Source organism: Phodopus roborovskii, unplaced genomic scaffold (genome assembly GCF_943737965.1).
Source record: "Phodopus roborovskii unplaced genomic scaffold, PHOROB, whole genome shotgun sequence".
In the NCBI taxonomy this organism is placed as follows: domain Eukaryota; kingdom Metazoa; phylum Chordata; class Mammalia; order Rodentia; family Cricetidae; genus Phodopus; species Phodopus roborovskii.
In genome coordinates this window covers 38,781,589-38,797,847 of record NW_026126418.1, presented here as the reverse complement: position 1 = coordinate 38,797,847, position 16,259 = coordinate 38,781,589, and the positions used below count along the sequence as shown (strand labels likewise).

The 16,259-nt window shown below is 38.6% G+C and overlaps 1 protein-coding gene across 1 annotated transcript in view; it reads right to left on the bottom strand.

Annotated features, from left to right (window-relative positions):
* The window catches only part of LOC127222464 (sodium channel protein type 3 subunit alpha), a 105,901-nt gene extending 100,717 nt beyond the window's left edge, over positions 1 to 5,184 (bottom strand). Inside the window, exon 1 of the mRNA XM_051184560.1 lies at positions 4,941 to 5,184. The gene's annotated coding sequence lies outside the window, so the exon portion shown is untranslated. The remainder of the gene's footprint in view (positions 1 to 4,940) is intronic.
* Positions 5,185 to 16,259: the final 11,075 nt, after the last annotated feature.

The following is a 16,259-nucleotide window of genomic DNA, read 5'->3' as shown; positions in this document are numbered from 1 at the left end:
AATTCCTTTCCTTTGGCTTCATTTTAAGGTCATCCCTGTCATGATTTTCTAGAATACTTTGGAATATCTTAAGTTGGAACAGAAGAAATTTCTTGAAAGTAAATGACACACACAGATATCAAGAAGTCAACAAAAGAAAACAAAAACAAAACAAAACAAAAAACCTAACAAACAAGTGATCAGTTCTCAAGCAGAGGCTTAAGACCACAACATGTGTACTGTTCAACTTTTTGCAAGAACATGGCAGTCCCAATGCCACTTTGGAACAAGAATTGTGATTTAATTAATTACTTCAAGACAAACTCCTGGAAAAGTAAAAGTACAAAATGTTCTGCACAACTCGAGAATAAAACAAATTCTGACTACCAGGATATTAAAGTACCCCAAAGGGAACTTCTTGACAGAAAATGGCCAACATTATTTAAAGAGTGACTTCCCATCTTTGAATTTACCCACTGACTAAAACAATATTAAATCACTCTTCGGTAATGTAGGGACTATCATTTCTCTTACTTTGCTCCAGCATAGAGCGTGATCACATGGAGGGCTTCCTGAATACACTCTTAAAGAGGATGGAAGTCTAACTCAATTATTATAGAAATAAAGGATACTTTTAAAGGGATTTTTTTAACTTTGGCAATCCTTGAAGATTCCCACATTCAGTCACAACTGTGTTTATCTGTACTCATTTTTAATATTTTCTTCATACTTGTTTTTTATTCATATATTTTGGGAAAAATTTTCTTTCAAAAAACTTCTTCAACTTCAAATCTAGAGTGAAAGGGATGAAGACATTTAAAAAATAATCTATAAGCTGTTGGCACATTGAAACTTACCTGTCCAGTTAAGTAGATATTCACATTAAATTTTATAGAATTCTACTGAGGATAATTTTGTATTCAGATAAAAAGTCAAACTTTAGAGACCCAGAGAGCCGGAGCAGATGTGATAGTTCACAGAATGAGAAGTACTTCTCTGCTTTGTAAGCAAGTGAACTTTTATTGTCTTTGCAGTTGACAAAGTGAAAATCAGTATTATTTTTCTCTGAACTTGGCGGTTGCTGTTTATTATATCAGATTAAAGTACAACTGAAGAATGTGCTAACTTCATCCCAAAATGAAACATATTGTCAGCTAAAGGTGACTTATGGAAGATGCCAATCAAACAGAGGCACAAGATTCAGTAACAGCAGTGTTGACTTTCCCTTTCCTAAATTTCTGAGCACAAAACAGGTAGGAGTTCAGAGACTTTGTTGCATACTGGTTGCCTGTGAAAAATGTCCACGAGGCAACATTCAAATGGGGGTAAAACCAAGTGCGAATTGAAGTTAATAAAAAAAAAAAGAGCCTAAAAGTAGCGAAGTTAACTGTTTCTGATTTAAACTGTATTTCAGGAGCAGGTGGGCAACTGACCGTCATTGTCTTGTAGAATGAATAAAACAACCCATTATATGAGTGCAGAAATGAAGACTATATTTTTAGATGACAGGTGAGACTCTGTCACAAAGGAAGTTCATAAAGTTTCCATGCTTGAAAGATAACAAGAAATAGCAGTATGGACAGCCACTCAGAGGAAGAAATGCCACTATCCCATCTTATGATCATTTTGTTGGAAACACACACACACACACACACACATCATTACTTACTTGCATTTACAGATGGCTTCAGATAAACTTCACCCTGCAATTACAGACTCACAGGAGCTAGGAAGAAGCTAGAGCCAAGAGAAATGACTAGCCACAGCTAGCTCAGTGCCTGTCCTGCTGAGAAATCTTACCCTCCAGTTGCTAAGCCTCCCTGCTCTCGGCACATTGGCTCTGTGCTATCCTGAGTCCATTAAGTCATCCTGGATGCCATGAAGATGGAGCTGACAGCACAGTTACTGAAGTCAGTTTAAAGAGGCCCAGGGTGGTTGAAGGGAAGGATTAGGAGGCCTGGGGTGCTGAAAGGTCACCCCAGCTCTAGCTCCCAGAGATCCCAGTAGCACACAGCTGTCAGGAGTACCAAGCCACACTTAGAATCTGGGGAGATGCAGGGTTCTCATAGCATGTCACCAATTTCATCAGGGACATTTTGCCTTCCCACCTTTAGCTGTATCCTTAGCAGGATTTAAGCCCAGAGAATTTGTCACTCATTAGGACATTTCTGAGGTTTAGATGATGTAATCTGATCATCATAGTATTACAGAAATTACTTGTTTTTAAAACGGTATTTCTCACAAAACACATATTGCCTGTGTGGACCCTCCCAGAGGCTTTTTCTCTGAAAGGCAAGTCCTATTAAGATAAAAGGAAATAAAGTCCTTGGATTTGATTTTTGCTAAAAAGATAAAAGGAAACAAACAAACAAACAAACACAATGCAGTCCATAATGACATCAAGGGACAGGAAGAACCATCTTCTAGAAGTTCCAGGAACTCTCCAGAAAGTGCCTGTGATGTCACCACTAACTGACAATGTCATGGGTAACACATTTGTCCTGCTGTCAGCCAAGGACTTCCTCCAAGATGACAGTCCCCCACTGTTAAGCTAAAGAATTCCTTGTGGTTTCACCTCCCCCCTCCTGTGGTGGTAGAAGGCATTTCATAGCTGGCACTAATAATAGCAACGATACCTGTTCCTTTCTGTGGGCGTTGGGGTGGCAGAGGAGAGAGGAGACAATCACATCCTGCCATCCACACTAGGCTCTGACAGAACTTATTTCATTCCCTTAGTTTTCTAAGTAGGCTTATCCTTGTTTTATTGACAATGTAATAGAGGCTCCAGAAGTTGGATTACTTTGTTAGAAAACAGTAGAGTTGTTTCTGCCTGCCAATCTCTTCACCACTTCTCCATTAACCCCTTGCTGTCTCTACCAAACAAGGAACTGGCCAAGGACGCAAAAATGTCTCTGCCTCTCTGTTTTTCTACCTTCATTCTTAGAGAACCATTGTCATACATACATTGGGGGAGCCACGGATGCCCCCTGGCAGATCCCCCCACCCAAATCATCAGGAAGTCTGAATGAATTAGAATTGGTCTTTGACTCCACTTCCCAAGGAAATGCACTCCTGTAGTATCTGGTGTCCTTTTGGAACCTACAGAGCTCTGAAGTGGTAGAACCTGAACCATGCCCCCATTTTCAGCTCAGAGCTAGAAATACCTGAATCTACTACATGGAAAAAAAAAAAAAGAATATGTGCCTGAATCTTACAAATGAAATCACCATTACACTTTTGTAAAGGATGGAATACTCTAATTTGTCATAGAAATCGTGTAATAAAACATTTCATTTCTGAAGACTTTCAAGAGCCTATTTTGTAAGGTGAAGATGTGTGTGCTTGTGAGCATCTCACATTTTAACCATATGAATAGGAGAGTATCTAAGGGAGGTGAGCAACTAAGCTAAATGAACAATGAAGGTACCATTACCACTTTAAAAACAAAACCAAAAAGGGAAACTTTCATGGTCCAAATACAAACACCCATTCACAAATATAAACCAGTCTAATCAACCAGCTCTGGCATTTACAAAGAACAAAGTTACTCACATCCAGTCACCTGCAGAAAGGCATGGCGTGTACTGTATAATACGTCTGAGCTAATGAACCTTGATTTCTAAAATCTCTTTCCAAGAGAACACTTTTCTTTAAGTCCTATAGTTGGAGTTCTGAAATGCATGAGACCAGGGCTTTCCTCGGAGGCAGACACTATTTTGAAATGTTTTAAGGGGGAGTATTATTGCCACTCAAGCTAAATTACTAAGTGAGATCCCTTGGTTTGTTCACCACAGGACGAGAAAACATATTTCAAGTACCTCCAGGTCCGTTTTTCAGGCCCTTTGTTTAGTACAGACCAAAGCCTGTGTTGAAACCACAGGTCTTTATTTCTCACAGGGCACACATTGTTCAGCATGGGTTGGATAAAATATTTCCAGGCAGATCCTCGTGAAAACTAAAGCGTTCCTTCATCTTTGTCCTCACAAGGGACATTACATTACCTCCTGTGAGTGTGTACATGCATGCACACACTTAGCACATGTAAAGCTTTCTAATCTTAAAAACTTGTCTTTCAGCTATTGCCTGGAGGTTTTTTTTGGCAATGTGGCAATGGTGTGATTGCTAACTGAATGAAACATTATGAGTATGGTGTGAAACATTTTAGTGACAACCACAGACTCTACACAATGGAAATTATTCTCATTTGGCCTCAGATGGGTTTTCCTGGTGATTGGTAGTAATAGGACTTAAAATAAAAAAAAACAATCATGAAATGTCCCAGGAGAAAATAAACCTATCACTCTATCAAGCTTATGGGACAGGTAAAGATACCAAAACAGGAGGCTATGGAACATACAGAAATCTTTGGGATCATTTCATTTTTAGCAAATCGTATGTGTTTTAAGACTACTCTTGGTGATTGCCCTCACTCTATGCTGCTGGATTTTGAAGAAAAATGGCATTGTCTAAATAGCCAAACACCTCTGTATTGTTGTCACTGCCTGCATACATGGCCTCTCCAAAGCTGTTGAATAGAAAACTGAAGCACAGGGAAGATAGTTCCAGTTTCTCTACACATTCATGGCTCAAAGGTGCCGGGCATGCTGAACACTTACATAGGCGGTGTATAGTCGTGAAATCTATCTGCCTGGCATTAAGTCTAACAAAACAGATGTTCTCTTTATACAATGAGCCCCAAACATCTGCTTGTTTCCCAAACACACACACTCCTTAATCCCTAGTCTGTGTTGTAAGTCACCATTTCCAGACAGAAGCTCTGTTTCCTTTGAAAGATAAGGGGATAGTAAGCAGTTTACAAATCAAATGATGCCCTCAGCCTTAATAATTTACATTTAAACATTAGGCTAAAATATGGCAGCATGGAGAGGGTTTCAAAATGAAAAGATGGACCTGGCAGCTAGATTCTACGGTGCAAACAATTAAATGTTGTGTCAGCTTACCTGATGGAGAGCCTTAGGAATCACAGCTCAACAAAGGCCAGCATCCAAGATGGTTAGAATGGAACGTGCCACCCCCTGCAGTTCTTCAGATTTGGGCCACAGGGATTTGCAAATTAAATTCTATTTTTTTTTTCTTGCTTTCTCTGTGGACTTGAAAACAAAGGGACCTTTCCAGAATCCTCTCTGCTTATGTATCCGCTTCCTGTTCTGAGATTCACTCTATGGTACCCAACATATATCAGAAACGGCCCTGGAAGGGAAAAAAAAAAAAAAAAAAAAAAAAAAAAAAAAAAAGCTGGCAGCACCCAACGTGTTACCGCCATCTACTGGCAGACACTCGCAATTGCGCAAACGACAAAACATTCCTTTTATTTCCTCATCTCTTTGGAAGGCAGGAGGTAAACCTGTATGGAAACATTATGAATCATGAAAGGTCCCCACGGTGACAGCAGTGAGGTATGGAAGCGAGGGTAACCTAGCTACAACCCTTTGCGACTCTTTACCTTTTCTAAATGTCTAGTTGTTCGATTAGAAACCACAAATGTTTTAAATCAAAGGAATTTTTCTTTAAAATTTTTGGGTTGTCTCATATGTTGTGCATATGTTTTTGGAAAGTCTCCCCTAAATCTGCTGCTCTTTTGAGATGAGTTTGTTTTCAAAGTGGAAAATCTGGCCTCTTAGAGTTAGTATAATATATATCCAGGCATAATAATTTCATGTTATCGTTATTTGTTTTGTTTTATTTTGGTAAAATAATAAAAGTAATATGTGAATGTAGAAAGATTCTGTATCTCAATAGAGCTACTAGTTTTGGCCATTGGACAGTTTGGGTGTGTTTATGACTCCCATCTCAAAAGAGGGGGGTAGATCTTGGAAGACATCTAACATCACAACACACACACACACACACACACCACCTCTTCATGAATACATCACACTTCCACATGGACACATATATATGCTACACACTAGAAATAAGAAAGTTTTAAAATCAATTTTTTACTTGATTGGTTGTCTATTTGAATCCACAAGTCTTCAGAAACACTTTAGAAAGCAAACACTTGCCAGGAGAGTGAAACACAGGATTACATAATCAAAGCAAAAAGAACTTTTCTTGAGCTTCCAGTTTCCATTTGGCTTTTGTCGTTTAGGGAATAGTTATCTCACCAAACCTGGTGTTTGATAGGTCAGTGAGCTCCCAGGGTCTTCCAGCCTCTGCACCCACTGCTGGATTATAGCACTACCCCTAAGACAGGCTTTTTCTTGGGTACTTTCTTGGGTACTAGGGACTTTAACCGAGGTCCTCAAGCTTGCTGGGAGGTACTTTACAAAGTACCTACCTCAAACTCCATTGAAGTGCCTTCCTTAAGATGGATCTCAGCTATTTCTGGTGTCATCCACATGGCCACTATCCTGTGGTCAAGATAAGCTAGCTTCACTGAGAGCAGACATTGATGGAACAATCATGTATCATATCCACCCATGCAGGTCCCAGCTTTGAAGACAAGGCTAGACCACGACTGTCTATCAGGAAGGAGTTTGCTTAAAACAAACAGTGGAAAATATATCTGACACTGTTTTTTTTAGCCTTGTGCTCAAGAGATGTTTACTTATTTTTATTACAGTCCCCACTTGCCTGATGGTACAAAAGGGATGTATATACTTGAGCCATTAACATTTGTGTCTGAGAACTTTTTTAAAAAGTGCTGTTTCTTATGTCTTATAGTCACAGGTCTTCTGAAATGCACAAGACCAGAGCTGTCTGTACTCTGAGGCAGATACTGATCTGATGTGTTTTAAAGGGAAGTTCAGATCCAGGTAAAAAGAGTCATTCTAGGCTTTTATGTATGATTTCAGGTTTGTGCCAAACCAGTGTATGCTTTCTCTGGGATTCTTTCCCTTCTCACTGGGGATTAAGCTCAAGGAAACATATGCATCTGGAGAAAGCAGAATGTGACCTTAGGCATCCCATTTTTCTGTATAAGCAGACTGTCAAACTTGTCTGCTAAGGTCTAAAATCATCCCTGAACCATGGATATTGTCACTTTTCCACACCTAATGGATCCAGGCCCAATCACAGGGAGCAGCCATGCTTACGACTGTTGTTTACCCAGTGTTTTGTCAGCTCTACCTACCAAGTCACATGTGTGTCCTTGGGAAAGAAGACAAGATGTAAGTGAAGTCTTCTGAGCATCAATCTGGGCTGAGTTGGGTAGGCATAAGGTCATCTCTACCCCAATATATGCCCTAGTGTTTCTAGGTATCCGAGGTCAAGCTCTCTGTGAATATTAGTCCAGTGAGGCACAGTATCTGACACATTAGAATGTTCTCACTTCTTGTCCTTCACAAGTTCAGATAATCCTGCACGGGTAAACTATGTAGTGGTTCCCATCTGAAAGTCCTCTTCTGTAGGCTTCCTTTCTTCCCCACAAACTTCCTTCTAGCCTCAAAGAATCTGGTTGGCTCCCTCATTCTATACCACTCTTACTGGATCCACGTGTTTTCCTCTCAAATTCTTCTTCTCACACCTAAAGGATCCTTAAGATAATATAACAAAGCATTGAGCTGGGTGGCTCAAACACCAGCTTCTAATCTATGACTACCACAACAGAATATTGGGGTATTGCCAGAAAAATCTGGCAATTTGTATCAGGTTTGTGAATCTACAGTGACAAAATATAAATTCAAATATAATGTATAACAGACCCCAAGTGTTTCTGACAATGCTTCCCCCCATGTTACATTTTGAAACATCAATGCAGTCTTGGTTCTGAGTACAGAGCATATACATATCATTCCACAGTACTAAGGAATACTGCCCGAGTCATCTTGGCCCAGACATGAGGCTAATCTGAATGAATTGCAGTGGCTTTACTGGATATACAAGGTGTTCTCTTCTTATAGAAGCACAATAATTTTATTACAGAAAATGAAAACTTTTAATAATATTTTCTTACTGTCATTCCTCAGAAGGAATCAATTTTGTATGCCTGTGGATTGAGTTGAATTCAAATGTTTAATTTTTAAAATTGCTATATGAGTTGCTGACTTGAGTTTTATAAAAATCATTAGGTGAATAATATCTTGGGATTAGGACATAATTTCCAACAATTTCTAAAATTTCTAACAATATCCATCTGCCATTTTGACTATGATTTATGTGACAGTCCCAACATCGACAGCTGTAAAGTCAAATCATAGACCAACTCCACAAAATGTTGACAATTATTGGTGCCCAACACAGTCAAATCTTCAGCTAAGCCCTCACATTTACATTGAAATGTTTTGAACTTAAAACACATGACATTTTCACTTAGGCTATATTTGTCTTGAATTTTGGTCAGAATTTGTGATGACCGTGGAAGAGCTGGAAAGAATAATGGAAAGAATAATAAAATGACTGTTTATTAGTATTATATGCTAGACAATGTTCTAAAAGTTTTGCATGTATTCATTTGAGTTTTATCTACAGGAATGCTAGATACACATTTTATAGACAAGCAATAAACTATGGATGGAAGCAAAAATGAATTAATCAGCATTTCCGATGCTATGAATGTTTGACATGTGCTGGGAAAATGTAAGTGAAGATAAGTGTCTATAGATTTAAACCACTGGTACTGTGAAGGACTGAGTGAGATGTTTTCACTGTTATATGACATATTTGGACACTTGGTCCCAGTGGCAGGTAAAGCCTTCTTGGAGGAAACACATCCCTGGGGCCAGGCTTTGAGAGTGTACTGTCCACTCAACTTCCAGTTTACTGTCACTGTGTCTAGCGTGTGGATGGAACTGTGATCGTTCAGCCTCCCATACAGCCACCTCCAACCTTACAGTCTCTCCCACAGCAGAAATGCAAGCCCCTCCCAAATTCCTCTTTCTATAAATTGTCTTGGTAGTGTTATTTTATCTCAGCAACAAAGTGTAACTAATGCATACATTTCCCTAAAAATTGTGACATGTTTTATCATATCCTTTTTCTGCCATGAGACATCTACTTTTTAAGGGGCTTCTAAACCTCTTTCTCTTCTATCATACACAAATTATTCCCATCTCTATCACTCAACTAATGGCTTACTAACTCTTCTAGTCCCAAGGATCGCAAGCTCATTTCACCACGTGCATACATATTGGGGAGTGTGTTCATTCTAATGCTTATACTTTTAATTATCCAAACACACAAACCAGTTTCTTGCTTATATCAGAGAAAGGATTAATTAGTGGAGGGGAGGGGCTCCTGAGCCATATTTTAACTAGGAACGGATTGAACAATACAAAAACACAGAACAGGATGGAAAAAGAGTCTTCAAGGAGACTGTTCATATTGCTGATGAAACTCACTTTATGTGGGCAGAAGTTGTCATTTTGATTGTAAAAAGGAAAACGGATGGTAACCCTTATGATGGTGACATGATTTGCTATGAAGTCAGTCTCAAATAGTGGCTTTTGTACTCTCTACAGACAGAATGCCAGCCAGATTCAGGTCACCAATCAGTGGCTCCTGAGACAGTTTAAAAGTCACGAATGACAAGCAGAGGCTGCTGTAATGTTAGTGGTATCTGACTGTGGTTGGTGTTATAGTTAGTGGTCTCCAGAGGAATAGAACAAATTAAATGGGTATATGTTAAATTGAGATTTATTAGCTTGGCTTCCATGGTATGGTCTAGGTAGCACAACTGTTTCACACTGGAAAAGCCAGGGATCTGGTAGTTGCTCAAATCATGGGGCTAGATGTCTTTCTCAGAAGTTTTATCCTGGAGCTAAAGGCCTGGAGGACTCCCACAGAGCTGCTGATTGTCATTGTCATTCTGCACTGAAACCTGAAGGTAATTGTTCTAACATAGTGGAGTGGTTCTTAGCCTCTGGGTCTCCACCCCTTTGGACATCTAATGACCTTTTCACAGGGGCCATTTATACCATCTGAAAACACAGATATTTACATTATGATCCATAACAGTAGCAAAGTTGTAGTTATGAAGTAGCAATGAAAGTATTTTATGGTGGGCGGGGTCACCACACATGAGGAAGAATATTAAAGGGTCACAGTATTAGGAAGGTTAACAACCACTGCTCTAATATCAGTGAAGAAATGTGCAGCATCAGGATAGATTGACTTGCCAGAAAGAGTGAAGGCAAGTAGGCAAAAGCAAAGTTTCTTTCTTCCAACTCTCTTTTATTCTGGGCAGTTGCCCAGGATTGGGACTGGTCATATTTAGGGTTGGTCTTTAAAAAACATTCTCACCTAGCAGCATATCTTTTCGTTGATTCCAGATCCAGAAAAATATACAACCAAGGTTAACCATCACACTTGGTAAGTAATACTGCACAAATCAGGGCTTCTGAGCAGAGTAGACTGACAACCTCTAGTTATCTCCCTGGGATTCATCTCCAAACCTTAAGTTTTTGCACTGGGGAGGCTTGAAAGAACAATGTGTAAGAGCTTTAATTTTGGCTGACTCTGATTTTAAGAGCTTCATAACCATATAAAATTTTGTTGGAATGCCTATAGACCCTGAAAAAATTCCAGGATCTTGACCCCATTTCATGCTTTTAGAACATTATACCCCCCAAGTGGTGTTTAAAAGGAAGCCACTGTTGTGCTGAGCAGTGAAATCCTATAAAATATACACTGAAATTGCTAAAATTCAAAAGGCTGATAGCTTTGTTTATAAGGATTTGCAGAGACACTAGTGGGAATGGGAATTAGTGCAACCATTTAAAAATAAAACTGTGGTATTAGCTACAGCTGAACAGAGGTGTACCTTTAGAGCAAGGGATGCTACTGGCAACTATGAGGTTGAATTGTATGTGTGGAAAAGAATGCCCGTACCCACATGAGTGAAAACAAGATAGATAGGATACACCAACAGGAGAATGGGTCAAAGACTTGAGGTATATTCTTGATCTGACATAGAAACATGGATGAAGTAAAGGAATTTCAGGTGTCCAGAAAAACAAGCTGTCTTTCACAAACACAGCTAAGAGAAAGAAGGCTGGCACACATGAAAAAAACATTGTAATTTTGTTATTAAATTCAAAAGCAGACTAAATGAATTCCCATACCAGAAGTAAAGAACACCTGTTTGTCTTGAGATAAGACAGGCAAGCATGGTGGAGATGGTTCTTTATGTGAGCTGTGTTTCCAATTACATATACACATTGGTGGCTTGAAGCTTGTCACTTGTAGAGATGGAAAGGGAGAGATGGATGGGACTTCCAGGGTTTCCTTTTCTATTCTCTTCTCCTCAATGTTCCACATTTATTTGCATTTTATTCATGTAAAATTTTCTAGAGTTGAGTGTTGCAATGTTTGGACTGGACTGAAACTCATGACCCCCTTGCTTCGGTCTCCTGAGGCCTTCTGAGTGAGCACCCCTCATTTACATCAGTTTCCTTTGAAAAATAGGTGTAAAATTCCAAGACACGTTAAAGACACATCTTCATATGCATTATACATGTATACCGCTTGGTCATTCCTTCTTCCCTTTGGATATAGAATGAGTCTGTCTGCTATTTTGAGTGTGTCCTGGAATTCCTCTTCATTCACTTTGCTTCTGTCTTGTTACCTTGAAAAAAAAAGTTGTCTCCCATGTGTTTTCGTTTGTGGGAATTAGCACAAGTTAACTAATCTCTTGCTGCCTGTGGCTGCCAACTCCTGTGTCAACTCTACATTGCAATCTTCTTATGATAAATCAGAAGATAAACCCGAGAGCAGCACAGTCTACCTCAATGCCTGATTCAGAATATGTCACAATGAAAGGAACAAATGGTCCTCATCTGGAAAGACAATAAAAGACTTTCTTGGTTAGTGCACCCCCTTTTTCTATGAAGTGCCTTTAAAAATTGGGAAGTGTAGACAATTTTCACTTTTTTCCTGTTAGAAAAACTGATACACTAAGCAAATACTGCATAGTGGTAGAATTGGTTTTAAAATTGTGATAATTGTCAGTTTAAAAAATCTGCTCACTGGAGGGACTGAGGAGATGGTTCATGCAGTGAATTGTGTGGCAAACAAGCATAAGGTCTTGAATTCACACCCTCAGAACCAGGTAAGAAGCTAGACATGGCAGGCAGTGGTGGTGCACACCTTTAATCCCAGCACTCAGGAGGCAAAGGCAGATGGATCTCTGTGAATTTGAGGCCAGCCTGGTCTACAGAGTGAGTTCCAGAACAGGCTCCAAAGCCACATAGAGAAACCCTGTCTCCCAAAACCAAAAAAGAAGAAGACAACGAGGAGAAGGAAGTGGAAGAGTTGGAGAAAAAGGAGGAGGAGAAGTAGAGTCATCAAGGAAAACACCCAGTATTGATCTTTGGCCTCCACATACATGTGGGCACATAAGTATGTACACTTGCACAAACACACTTGCACTCACAGATACAACACTCACACTGTGCCCCATAAATACAATCTACCTATTCCATAAATGAGTGTATGACAAGGATTCAAATATTCCAGGTTTAGTTACTAATACGGTGTAATATATTAATTAGGTATGTTTTAATTCAGCAATATTGATTATATTTTACCTTTTATTATAAAGGAGGAATACAGGAAAACATACTCAGTTTCCAAGAGGCTCCTAATGAAGATTGCCTCCTGTACCATGGCTGTACAGCTACCTGACTGTAGCGTTATCTTGAACGACTACGTCTGTGCATATGAAATTGCTTTCCTTTATTGACATTATTATCATCAGTTCTCTGTAACACCTGGGCAACTGTTAATTACTCCAGAATACTCAGGTAGGGTAATGAACTTGATATCCTGTTGCTCTTCCCGTAAATGACTTAGAAAACCTTTTCTGTCTTCCCTAGAGACCACTTTAGCACCGCTTTCTTTTTTTCATTTGGGTGCACGGAAATGCTGAGCTCTTTCCAGCTGTCATTATCAACACTTTCCTTCACAAGACCATGGGGGTCCTTGAGAACAAACACTGCACTTTCTCATTTTTTTTGAATTGTTTCATAGAGTGCCTAGAACATGCATCTACTATGGTAGGATAGCAACATGATGCCACCTATATGTTATTGTGTTATATGCTTCCCCGATTTAAAAAAACAAAAACAAAAACAAAAATCAAAAAACAGTATCAACGCCTTGCTACCCAAGGATGGTTAGAACAAGGGTGATCTTATTTTGAAGAGATATACAAGGTTACTCCACCACGAGTCATACATGGCAACGTGTACTTCAGTGTAAAACATCAACTCAACTGCTGCATTTCACAGATCTGCATACATTAGATGAGGAAATGATTCATCCATTCAAATGACTAACTATTTTCCAGTGCCTGTAAGTGCCCGTGACTTAAGGTGGAGTTTCTTCAGGGAGAGACAGGTGTGACAAGGGCAGGTTATATGGAGCTGGAGCAGTACACCTCTGCCACTTTCGGGAAGGGCTGCTGGATAATCTGTTTACACATAGGCAAACACTCTCCACTCTGGGGCTCTGTGACTAAGCAACAGGCCTTTTCATTTTTCCTACACAAACTTCGTTAGTATTACGCTGTCAGACTGTCAGATCATCCAAGCTAAAGGGGGAAGAAAAAACACTGTTGTTTTTCCCATGAGACCTTGCATCTGTTGCTAATAATAACAAGAAAGCACATAACACATTCCAGTTAGACAATGTCTCATTCAGCCATTTAATAGTTAGTGCACATAAGTAATTATGCCCAATCTACACATGATGAAGTTACTAGGTGAAACACTAAGATTTTAATTCTTTGTGTTCTGTATTTTGTTTTTGAATATTGGCTTGCCTTAACATTTTGAGCTTCCTTTATACTTTTACTGTCTGTTTTACATTCATTCACTATAAAGTAGACTACAACGCAGTGTATGTTTGGATAAAGCTTCATTTTTATGGAAGATGTATTTTATTTCATTTTTTTTCTTTTTCTTTTCAAAGACAAATTTAACAGATACAATACCAGAACATTCCTCTGAGTCTCTAAGCTTGCCTTATTAATGAAGAATGTAATTTGAAAAGGGAGGTAGGTGCTGGTGGTCTAACCCAGATTTGAGCCTGAATTTGCTATGAATGATGCATAGTTTCTAGGTTTCTTTAATATCTTTTGTTTTCCATTGTTTTCTCTTGGTTGATGAGTCACCTGGATCAGGTATTTTTCTTTGGGAGTTGAAGCAAGCAGTATAATTCAAATAAGGACTTCCTTTCCTAAGTGGCCAGATGATGCAGCCCAGAACCTGGAGAGTTTGCTCTCTTGTGACATTAATATTGACTGTGGACACAAAAGCCTAAGATTCAGTATGCAACCTACTCATGCAAGAAATAAGTATTTGCTTTTATTATACAAACATGTTTTACTTCAGTTTTGATACCCTACCCCATTGAGTAGCGAAACACTCAAAATATTATTTTCAAGGCTTATCTCTCATCCTCCTTGGCTGCTAAAGGCATAGGTAATTAATTTGCCATTTTTCCTCCAAACTACCTCTTCAATCCAATTTTTTCTTTCTTCAATAATGAAATCCCAGGAGACACTCGCATTCTTACCATAAATTTTCTTGTGTCTGATCATGAACAAGTTGTTTGACTTCTTACAGATGTAATTCTAATACCGTTAAAGACAACACTAACACCTAGCTCATACACTTGTGTGGATCAAATTATTAAAAAGTGTGTGACCTACTTAACACAGGACAGTCATTGCTTCCAATAAATATTAGCATTGTATTTCATTATATTTTAATTATGGCACCATAATTGTGCAGCTGTGTGAAACTGGGGTTACCTTTGTTTCCTTGTTTCTTTGTGTTTGGCTAATGTCTCATCACAGAAACCTTCCATTCATCAGCTTGTTACTATTTCCACATCAGTGAGGTCCTCCTGACCTGTCCTTACCAGTTCTGAAATCATACTCTGGTTGGTGGCCTAGCTCAGATGACACACACCATGGCCGAGGATGCTAGCTGGACACCACTATAGCAAGTTCTTTTGCTCATTCAAACCTTTAAGGAGCTTTCATCCCCTGTCCTATGCCATACAAAATATGGAAAGCTGTTTTCATGGAAATAAGGGAATTTTAAGATGGGTAGTCTTTTAAGTTAATGCAAGATATTGGGTTTTTAAGAAAAACAACTGCATGTTTGAGAAATGTATTATTACTGATATTGGGAAATAACATCATTAAATAGGGAATTTGCTCTAAAATGGCAGAAATAAAAACACTGGTTAAACAACTTAGATAAGAATCTTAGTAATGACTGTGGTGATAAATGCACTAGGCTTCTTTCTGTTTCTTAGTTTTTATAATAAAATAGGCAGTAAAAGATAATGAATTGTAAAACTCATTGCCTCTGTTGCATTTGACATTGTATTAACAACACTCTTCCCCACAATTCTTAATACACCCTCCCTTTTGTCATTTATTGTGTATACATATGTGAAATGTTTATTAAATTTGTTAGGTCATTTGATAGTGTATGAACTTATGAATGTTTGAGTTTCTTAGTTGATCATTGTAATCACTAAGTTTTCTGAGTGATAACTTGTGTACATAGCATATGGTAAATATGGAAATGAACATTGCAATTCAATGATATCCATGATAATCACCCAGGAAAGGATTGTTTCTTCCCTCACACAAAAACAGAATGCTTGCTGTAATCCCGCAGCATCTTCAAAACCAAAACCTAGTTAAGGGAGTGGCAGGGGTGGATGGAATGAAATTACGAACCTCTGTTAGCAGAGTTCTAATTCAAGAAGCTCTAATGGCTGTAAATAGAGACAATGACTTCTGAAATGGGGAATAAAGCGTTATAGATAACAGTTCTCACAATTGGCCCCAATGGAGTGGGCAGCAATCACATAGTTGCTGAGGGAGAAGGCATCTTTGGTGAAATAGCAAATGTGTTTTAAGGGTTGAGGACAGAAAGGATTTAGAGTTAATTTTACACACAAAATTTGGCTTTCTGGAAAATTTAGCAATTTACCATAGATCTTAACCAGTTGGATAGGTTCAAATAATTCTTTCTTCCTTGGTAATTGGTACCAAACAGCTTTAAATCTATTTTAGGGCACAATGGTATATTTATTTTTATTGTAGTAGGTAATATCTAGCAACATAAGTGATTTAAATATATATATACATTTATATGTACATATAAAATATATATTAAATATATTTTTTATTTAATTCCAAGGTCACATCTAGCTCAACCTTTCCAAGCTCTGTGTTGAAGTATGTGGTGTCTCCAGCAATAGGGACTACCTTAAAATTCTGGGAGGCAACCAAGTGTAATAGCCTATAGTTTGGGATTTTGTTGTTGTTTGTTTTCTTTTGTTTTTCAGGAGGC